Genomic DNA, 10,896 nt, shown 5'->3' on the forward strand with positions numbered 1-10,896 from the left:
TAATTAAACCTAAATTACGAGAAATATTTTTTGAGATAAACAATTAAACCAATTATGCAAAAAATAGGCATTACATACGTCTGTTTAGTAATACAAAGTGCGTGAAGTGTCATAAGAGTAGTAATCTGGACTAGCACGCACGCAAGAAGCTTGAAACGGCAAGTCCAAACGCACTGCAAGAAAATCTCGCAGCGTCACGGATTTTTTTCGTGCAACATTCAGGGATTTCATGGATTTCTACTAGTTTTCTGTGAAAAACAAGTATATTTGCAAAAATGTTTCCCGAATCGCTACAACTTACATGAAGGCAGAATTTTCACTGCGATGAAAAACATTTTAATTACCAATAGAAAAATATATCCAGGTCTTTTTTTTTAAAGGTTTTTTGAGCTTTTCTCAGTTGTGGTTTTTCCAAATTGATTGATCGCCAAACAAGGGAAAAGTGCATTGTCCGAATATTGTAACTATCTAATTAATTTTGCAAGAATTGCTAAAGAATATGGCGTTCTGCATTTTATTGCATTTCTGCCTTAGGTTCGGCCATTTTTGCTTTAGGAATTTTCCCAATAAATCAGAAAAATTAGTCTTCAATTTTTGTCTTCGTTATCGACTGCCAATAAAAAAAAAAACTTTTGTTTTTTTTTTATTTTTATAAACACTAAAATAATTAAACTGATACTGTTTTCTTCATCACTACTTTTCTGAATGTGGTTTCCGTCAGAGGAACTGAATATCAACTTAAATAAGTGATTATATGGGTTTGAAATTTGAAATTCGATGGTTTTTGAGATAAAGCAGATACGTAAGTAATCAGGCTACAATAGCATTTTCTATTTTTAAAAGAAAAAAAAAATGTTTGAAAGAAAGAAAATCAGTCATGTAGCATTGATGCGCGGAATGTGTAGAAAATATATTATTCTTTGAAGAAAATGAAAAAATGTTGTCTTCATTTATACACTACAACTACATAACGTATTACCCCGCATAATCCGGCATGCCGGAAAAAAGCGAGGTTAACTTGCATGCCGGGAAATTCATGCTGGATAATTTGACGTTTATTTTGCAACAAAACAAAAGTGAATTTCCCCATTCAGTTCCTATCAGAAAGCATACCACTGTAAGGAAAAAAATAAATAAATCCCAAATGTAAAACCTTCTTTCAAAAAAAAAAAAAAAAAGTGTATCGCAAATAATATGTGCTTGTTATTTACGGTGGGTCATTATTAATGGACTTAATTATGTGCCAATAAAGTAATCAATTCAGAAGCAATCATTGTTACTGCGATTTGTTCATAATTTTTTTAAATAAATTATTTTTGGTTCCCTTTTAGAGAGGTAAGTTTAATTTTTATTTATTGAATAGCTATGGTAAATTCTTTAGCCCTGGTGTAGGGGCGGTGACTTACTGCTTAAATGTTTGCTCACTTAGTTTTAATTTAATTTTTATAAAATTATTCGACATTAAACAATATTTTTCTTGTTAAAATAACAAATGACATTGTTAGTAAATATTTTTCCAAAATTAACTGATTATTATTAATATTAATAAGATATGTATAGAACTTATATTCATTTTTAAGCTTAACATATATTTTTTATAGTATTATTTTTTTTTCTAACCTCGATTTTTCCGGCATGCTGGAAAGGACCAAGCAAATTCTATTGAAAATCTGGTGACCCCCGAATTTTGCGGCATGCCGGATAATGTGGGATAATACGGTATGAGGCAGTGAGAAGCAAAGGGATGTAAGTGGACATTTTCAAGTTCTGAGTAAAACGCGTTTAAATATAACATCCTAGGTAGGCTTTCATTGAGTTTTTTTTCTAAATCATGCTGTATAGCAGCAACTACCAGGGCTACTAGTCCCATCTCTTTCCTCAAGACAGAGGAGAGGTTCACCTACCATGTGTACTGGTTACCTCCAAATTTTTAATTTTGCCACTTACATCCCTTTGCTTCTCACTGCCTCATATATAATAATACATGCATGTTTTAGCTTATGTTTTCGCTTCATAAAATATTGGTTCACTCAGACAAATTCATTTCATGGTCGCATACAGAAGAGGTATTTTGTACGTCATTAACATTTCAGGAAACAATTCTTATTTGTTGTCTCATGCATAGCATATATTGATCAACCGAAATATTAAATCTGACATGCAATATGTATTTTAATTCTAAAAATTTATTGTTCCAGCAGTTAATATATTTCTGGTACGTAATTCATTTAAAATTAATATTTTGAAATATATACTCCCTGAAATAAATATTACGATTGTTTGAAAGTCAAACATTTACGCATGCATTACGAAATCTATTCGTGATAACAAATAAATTCATATCAATATTAAAAGACTGGAGAAAAACATTTGTATTGCGTTTATTTATTTATGGAGCATATATCATTATTTGTATTTTTCTCGAGTCTTGTTTTTCGAAAAAGAAGCTTTAAATGTAATTTAGTTTTCTTTCGCACTTTTTACAGAAATATTTTCAAAAGAATATCCCCAAAATGTTTTTAATAATGCCTTTCGGAGGAATAGCTTAACACGCAAATGTCAAAGAATGCGACTTTTGCGTGACATTTTTGTACTTGCTTCAATTTATTCAGAAGAACTCAATTAAACATTTCTATAACAGATATTTCACAGTGATTTAGAATGTAAATTATCTCTTTTTCAGAGATTTATTCAAATAAAAAAGGAAAAGGAAAGGAATTTTTTTATTTTAAAATAGAAGCATTTAATTTTTAACCTAAAACATTTTGCTGATAAGTTGTTTTAATACAAATGTGATCTTTATTAAAGCATGTAACCCACCGATATTTGGTTTAAATCCTCATCCGAGGAAGCTTTCCTCGGATGAATTTTCATCCAAAAGCTCACACTTCTTCGCATTGCAAAAAGGGATTCTTGTAATCCCGAAACACGTGTCTGCAGTTATTTTAAATTTTTGTGCATTAAAACGTTGGTAATTCACTCATTCAATTTTCAAGCACATAGGTAGAGGTGTGCGGGGTGCAGTTAGACGCTGGGTACAGTGAGATAAAGGTATTTTTTGGAGTTTGAAATTATAATCGGGAAATAAAGCTAGGTACCCATGAATCTGCAGCAATTGGCCGGGTGAATTCTGGGATATCAAGTTGTTGTCTGTGTTTGCAATCAAATAATCGTTATTTTTTTATTTCAGGCATGCAGTGTTTCTTTTTTGACTCTCGCATGCATCGATTTATGATATTTTCTTTTATGAATTAAAATTAGCCATTTTATCCCAATCATTGTTCTACCTACGTACCTAGTTATCATTAAAAACATTTAAGGTAGGCTCTAAACGAACTCCTTAAAATGTTGAGTTAGGAGTCAAACCCGGAGTGGTGTACAGTGAGACAGTCGTAGTTGGGGCAGAGTGAGACAGTCAAACTGTGCTCTATCCTGAATTTTGATTCGAAAGAAGTGTTTTTTAAATTTATTTTGCACTCTAAGAGTGTTCAATTTGCTGTTCATTTACTTAACCAGTGTTTTTACATCATTAAAAATGCGAAGTATACTACGGATAGCGAAAATTGGGACATTTTCCAACGATTCCATGCGAAATTTATTTCTAACTTACCTTCTGATTCCAAGTGACATTTCAGATAAAGTAGATCATAATAATCTGTAAATAATAGACAAAACTGATACAAAAGAACCCTTTGGCTCGAATGTAGAAGTGAGAGTTTTCTTAGGTTTTTGGAGTTTCAGAGGATACACAAAAAACTGGAGAGAAAAGGTGAGTAATGAAATAAAGAATAAAAAGAGTAAAAGTATCATTACAAACGATACTCCCGGGAAATAAATTTTGGATCAAAAAAGCACAAAACAAGAGAAATGAAAAAAAAAAGTCAATAATATATAGAAAAAATGTAGGCTTATTTGACACAACTGATAAGGTAGAAAAAATAAAATGGGGGGGGGGGGAGGGGGGTCTGATCATTAAAGAGACTATATTGAAAAGTGCGAAAATCTAACTTCGGGGTTTGAAGAGCTAGATCTTGGGGCAGTCAAAGTTTTTATAAAATTTGAAATCAAAAAGATTTTTTTTTGAAGGTTCTTATAGTAGCTGATAACGATGGGGTCTTGTACATTTTTTTTGCGCGAAAGTAAAACCGTTTTAAATGCTTTTATTTGGCTCTCTGTACTAGATGTTGCAGCTGTTCCGAATAAAACTATTAAATAGTTGATAACAACTGCTACGAAAAGAAATGATACAAAGCGAAATCAATATTTTTTTGTAGTTTGAAAATTAATTTTTTATTTAGATGTACAATGAAACTTGAATCTCTTTTTCATTAAGATTTAATTTTGATTTTTTTAAATTTTGAGCATACCTATTATGTGGAATACATTGAATACACCGCTAGCTCAGTCATTTCCAGCCAAGGACTGCAGTTTCGTGCTTATTAGCACTCATCAGCCCGACGTAGGAAAGTGACTAAGCTGGAGATATAAAACATCCAGCTAACTTTAGCCTATATGCTTGATTTAGAGACTAACACACATCTACAAAACCTAATATCCCTGAAAAATAATAGGTGTGTTCATTTCTGGCTGTAAACCAGATGTTTGTCATTCCATTTCATCGGTGATCAAACTGTAGTTTCATTGCTTTGAAAGTAATCAATATTTAACAGTACCAAAAATTTAATTTAAATATTAAGTTTAGGTTTGCCACTTTTTCTTGGGAATTTTTTCTTTGACTTGACTAGTTTAAAATATTTTTTTTAAAGTCAAAGATCAGAAATATAGTTGCTACTAGCTATTAATATCATTTCTGCTTCATTAAAAATGCCTACTATTTGCACTTGATCTTCTAAAGTTTTTGTCTTATCAATTCATTTGGAAGCTGAGTGAAATCTTTTGTTGAAACGTTTCATAAATATGTTCCAAACATAAATATTTGGACTTGTAAAACTTATCATATCACTCAAAAATTTCAATAAAACCTTATTAAGTACCTTATACATTAAATAGGTATATTGAATATACCTATTATGTTTCACGCAACCCTATACGTTGTCTCGCTGTTCTTTGTACGCTGTCTCACTGTGCCCCGTATGGTGTTTCCCTGTGCCCCGTATGGTTTCTCCCTGTGCCCCGCATGGTGTCTCACTGCTCTCCGTACTTGGGGTACAGTGAGACAAAAGTTTACGTTTCTTTTTTTATGTTATTTTAAAAACTTTAAGTAGTGATAACTTGTATTGTTTCTTAAAAGTTTGTGCACTTAAGCTGCATTACAAATCCACCTTAAGAATTTTCTTATGGAATCAAAGTTTCGAAATTTCTTGAATTTTATAATTTTTGTCTCACTGTGCCCCCAACCTCCTCAATTCGTTATTAAACAATATGGTGTTGCTGCTATGAATACAGTAATTGAATGGAAAATACATCGAACCATTTGATAATTTATTAATGCATAAGGTATTCAACAATGTTTTATTGAAAATTCTGCGTGATATGAGACGTTTTCCAAGTCCAAATATTTAAGTTTGGAACATATTTATGAAACATTTCAACAAAAGACTGGTACTGTTAAATATTGCTTACTTTCAAAATAATGAAACTACAGTTTGACCACCGATGAAATGGAAAGACAAACATCCGGTTTACAGGCAGAAATGAACGCATCTATTATTTTTCAGGGATATTAGGTTTTGGTAGAAGTGTGTTAGCCTCTAAATTAAGCAGCGTCATATTGAAATTTACGAAGCAAGATCATCAAATTTTTTTTCCACATCAGTCAGATCGGCTCCTCTTCCAATTCCATACATTCCGTGAACAGACAAATGACCAGATTCAACAATTTCTATTCAAATAACAAAACATTTCTCGTAATTATTAGAGCAATAATTCTGTTGCGATGCGTTCATTGGAATGGTTTTAGAATAGAGAAATAACTTAGGTTTCGAATAAATTTGAGAAATTACAAACGTTTACGATTGTTGACGATCTCTTTTCTGACTCCATCTTTAAAGATAATTAAAGATTCTTTCTGGAGAAGAAAGACCAAAGAGCACTTTATAGGCATGTGCTTTAATCAAATAAAAACATGTTTCTTTTTGGCTTTTTTGGAACAATGACATGTAATGCATTCGAAGTATAGCGGTCTCATTTTCACTAAGGATCCTAATCCCCCCAAAACTGAAAAATTTCATAAAAAATTACTTAATTTCCAGAATAGTATCGTTAAAATTTATAGAGTAAAAATGTTTTTTTTTTGAGACATTTCTTTCAAAACCAATGTAATGTTATGGATAAGAAAAACTCATTTTCCTTGTCAATAATAATTCCCTAAGATCTAAAAATGAATGATGTCTTTCAAAAAAAAAAAAAAAAAAGTCTATGTTAATCTTATTTGATATATTGTCCTGAATGAGGCATTCAACTTCTCTGTTCATATTAAGTGAATGCTCTGCTGAGTAAAACAATCTGTTCTTAAGCTAATATTTAATTGAGTACTGTCCAGACTAAAACATTCGATTCTCACAAAGAAAGAATACCGTCCTGAATAAAGCATTTCCTACGTTAACATAAGAATACTATTAAAATTATTTGTACATCCCATCTAGCGTGAATTTACTAATTGTGGATCGGGTAGCAGTTGTGAGACAACATATTTGTTTACTTTGTTTTTATAAAATTCTCGAAATTCAGTCGTCATACTATTGAGCAGAAATAATTAACTCACCGGTTGAAATTGTACATAGTAGTTTGTTAGGAAGTTACGAAATTCTCGCACCGAAGCTTAAAGTTCTGCGGAAATGAAAATATTTGTAAAGTTTTTCTTTATTTGATCTTTTTCTGAAATCCTCAAAAATTCAAGTCTCTGGCCAGAGCAGAAGACATTAACTCTTGAACTTTGCGCAGTAATTAGTGTTAGAGAATCACACAATTTCTGCTCTAAGGCTAAGTTCTCTGCAGAATTTAAATTTTTTCGGTCCAACCTAGTTACGCACTTGTGGGTCCGTTATTGAATAATGCCAAATGTTCACGAATATTTACTACATCCATAATTGACACCTCATTGAAGCTTCGAATTGAAATTAAGTACAAAAAAAAAAAAAAAAAAAAAAAAAAGGAGGCTCCACAATGTAAAAGAATGACAAGTATTAATGAGAGAAATGCTTTTTTATAAATGAATGGTTTTATTTGATGTGATTCAGATATTTTCAACTACTGGTGTTAATCTATTATGAATCACAGCTATGTATATTCGTTTTATGCTTCTCTGTATAACAGAAAACCCCGCCTGCACTAGTAACAGTTGTAAAATCTTCTAATATTTACTTGAACCGCTCCAACTGTAAACCAAATAAAATAAAATCAGTAGATAAACATAATCCCTTTATTCCTTCTAACAGCTTTAAATTCGGAGAGGAACTTTATGCTTTGATACCTTTAAATACTTTAAATGAAGCAGATATCTCTAGTGCCCTCGTGTTTAAGTCAAGAGATTATGTAAATGGAATAACTTTTATCAAATCTAAGTGACTGCGAAACACCTTATCAGACTTTGCGCAACTTATCAACTTAAATGCAGCCAACAGGATTTATTTTGAATGATGGGTAAATATATAATAATATGAATTAAAGGAAAATGAATATGTGTAAATTCTTGTAGCAAAATGTTAATGGAAATCACTTTACGCATCAAACTGGAAATTTAACGAAACATATAGGGTGTCCGAAAAGTCCTTGACACATTTTAAAAGCAACAAATTGTTGTATGAATATGCGGTTTGTGACAAAATATTTTACAGGCTTACTACTTTTTTATGACATCATTAAAAGCAAAAAAAAAAAAAAAAGAAAGAAAAAGGAAAAAAAAAAAACATAATGTGTAAGGTAATTAAAATAATCAATTAACCATTGTTTCGAAGCAAAAAAAAAAAAAAAAAATGCAAATTGCTGCAGACACGTTTTTTGGTGTTACAAGGAACACCTTTTTCAGTGCAAAGAAGTGTGAGCTTCTGGGTGAAAAGTCATCCAAGAAAAGCAACACGGTGGAACAGGAGACTATAAATACCAAAAAAAAAAAAAATGGAAATTTAACAAAACAAAAAAGACAAAATGACACCTGGAGCCGAAATTTATTACATAATTCCATGAAAAAAAAAGCCGTTAAGTTATAAATTTCCAAGAAAATCCATAAACGTAGCAAATTGTTGAAAAATGAAATCATTCTGAATAAATTAGCAATTAATTTAATGAAGGGAAAAATTATGTATGAAAGCAATATAACAAATGGAGGAATGCAGAAAAACACAGTGAAGGATAAATAAATTTGAATTGGTTGATCATAAAACGAAAAAAGAAAGCAAAAAATGAGAAGAATAAAATAAAATAAAATAAAATCAAGAAATATACAGACATTTACATAAAAAGAAAAGAAAAAGAAAAAAAATCTAAACCAATTTTAAAAATGGAGTCTACACAGAAGAGAAATATGGAATTGCAGTGAGATCGTTAACTAAATTAAACCGGTTTCTCAGGACGTGGAAAGATTCCCCCTCAAAAAAAGATCCAACGAATTAGGGCATTTATGGATAATTTGATAAGAGTTAAAATCAAAAGAGTGATTCAAATTCCAACAGTGTTGAGCAGTACTGGATTTATTCAGCTGTTGTTTTTTCACATAGCTTTGATGTTTAAGCGAAATTTCAAGGAACGGCGGGTCTTTCTGATGTATCCAAGTCTGCAATTGCAAAGAGTGTGAATATAATCTTTAGGAGAAGGGAACTAAATTCAGTTTTCAACACATTTTTTTATCGTGCAATGAATATTTGTTCTTCACCTGAGCTTCTTAATGCGGAATTTAACTATTTAAGAGCTGTGGTTCTTGATAGAGACTATTCGCCTACCTTAATGGATAATATTGTTCATAATAGAACTTTTAACAGTAAGAATTTGGTTGTTCTGCCTTTCTTTTCTGTTATTAGTTTTCAGGTTGCTAAGATTCTGAAGCGATTCCAAGTGGTGATTTCTGTCATTAATAAACTTTCATTCTCTTAGATTTTATTCACTCTTTTAATAGTTGCGGGATTTATAAAATTGTTTGCAATTGCGGACTCGGATATATCGGACAAACCCGGTTCTTTGAAATTTCACTTAAAAGAACATTAAAGCTATGTAAAAAAAACAACAGCTGAATAAATCCAGTATTGCTCAACACTGTTGGTATTCGAATCACTCTTTTGATTTCGAATCACTCTTATAAAATTGTCCAAAAATGCCTCAATTCCTTGGATCTTGATTTTTGGGAAACTTTCCACATTCTGAAGGACCGGTCTAATTTAGTTAACGATCTTACTGCAATTCCGTATTTTTCTCCTGTGTGGACTCCATTTTTTAAATTGGTTTAGTTCTTTTTTTCTTTTTATGTAAACGTCTGTACATTTTTTTACCTTTATTTTTTTCATTTCTTGCTTTCTTATTTCGTTTTGTGATCAACTAATTCAAAATTGTTTTTCTTTCACTCTGTTTTTTTCTGCATTTAACCATTTGTTACATTGCTTCAATACATAATGTTTCCCGTCAGTAAATGTATTGCTAATTTATTCAGAGTAGTTTTACTTTTGGACAATTTACATTATTTATGGGTTTTCCTGGAAATTTATTACTTAACGGTTTTTTCTTGATGGAATTATATAATAAATTTCGGCTCCAGGTGTCAGTTTGTCTTTTTTGTTTTGTCAAATTTCTATTTTTTTGTATTTATACTGTCAATTGTTCCTACGTGTTGCTTTTCTCGGATTACATTTCATCCAGAAGGTCATATTTCTTCGCATTGAAAAAGCTGTTCCTTATAACACCGGAACACGTGTCTGCAGTAATTTGCAGTTTTTGTGCTTCGAAACATTGGTTAATCGAAATAATTAGTAATCTAACGTTATGAATCACAAAAATTGAAATTTTTGTGCTTCATAAAGTTGGATTACTAATTATTTTAATTTTCAGCAGAAAGGTATTTATTCGTTATTCGTTAATTAGTTAATTGGTTATTTTAATAATGTAAGGTGCTTAGTCATTTAATAAAACAGAAAGCAATGCTTTCCCTTACCAGAGTAGAGACGCAGGGGTGAATAAGATGGATTGGGCCCGTAAAAGTCATTTGTAACAGGCCCTAAAATTTCTGTGCACGCCCCTGCTCGAACCACATCTAAATGGTACTCAGGTTCATCCCAAGTCCACGAGAATGCTTCACAGGTTCATGATTTTGTCTTTTGTTCATTTCCATCAAATTGTGTAACATTGCTAGCATTGAAGATCTGAGGGAACGAATTATCCAGGTAGCAAAAACTGTCGCGCTGTCCATGCTGGCTCGAACGTGGAATGAACTTGAGTACCGTTTGGATGTAGTTCGAGCAACAAATGGTTCCCACACTAAACTCTGGTAGTAAAAGGTATTGCTTTCAGTTTAAAGCGAGCAAACACCTCAGATTACGTTTGTTTTTCGTTCTGTGACAGTAACCTTTAAACACTTTTTTTTTTAAAAATTTTCCTTTTTTTTACGACGATAAGCAACACATAGATTTTCTCTCCGCAAATATGTTTTTTCTATACAACATAAAACATTTTAATTTATGAGACTAATGGACACAAAAATACGGTAATAAAGAAAACACATGAGGGACAATGTGCTTTAAAAGAAAGTTATTACCCAAAATGCAAATTTTTAATACTTTTGAAGTGGCTAAATATAAGGAACAAGCTTACTCCTAATTATTTTCCCTAGACATCATTTATGCTTCATTCAACGAAATTTATTGCTAAATAAATTGTATTTTAATGATTAAACCATTTCTATTCACTGGACATTTTTATAAAGAATAAAATCATATCTCTAGAAACGATCATTAG

This window comes from Uloborus diversus, chromosome 1 (genome assembly GCF_026930045.1).
Source record: "Uloborus diversus isolate 005 chromosome 1, Udiv.v.3.1, whole genome shotgun sequence".
Lineage (NCBI taxonomy): Eukaryota > Metazoa > Arthropoda > Arachnida > Araneae > Uloboridae > Uloborus > Uloborus diversus.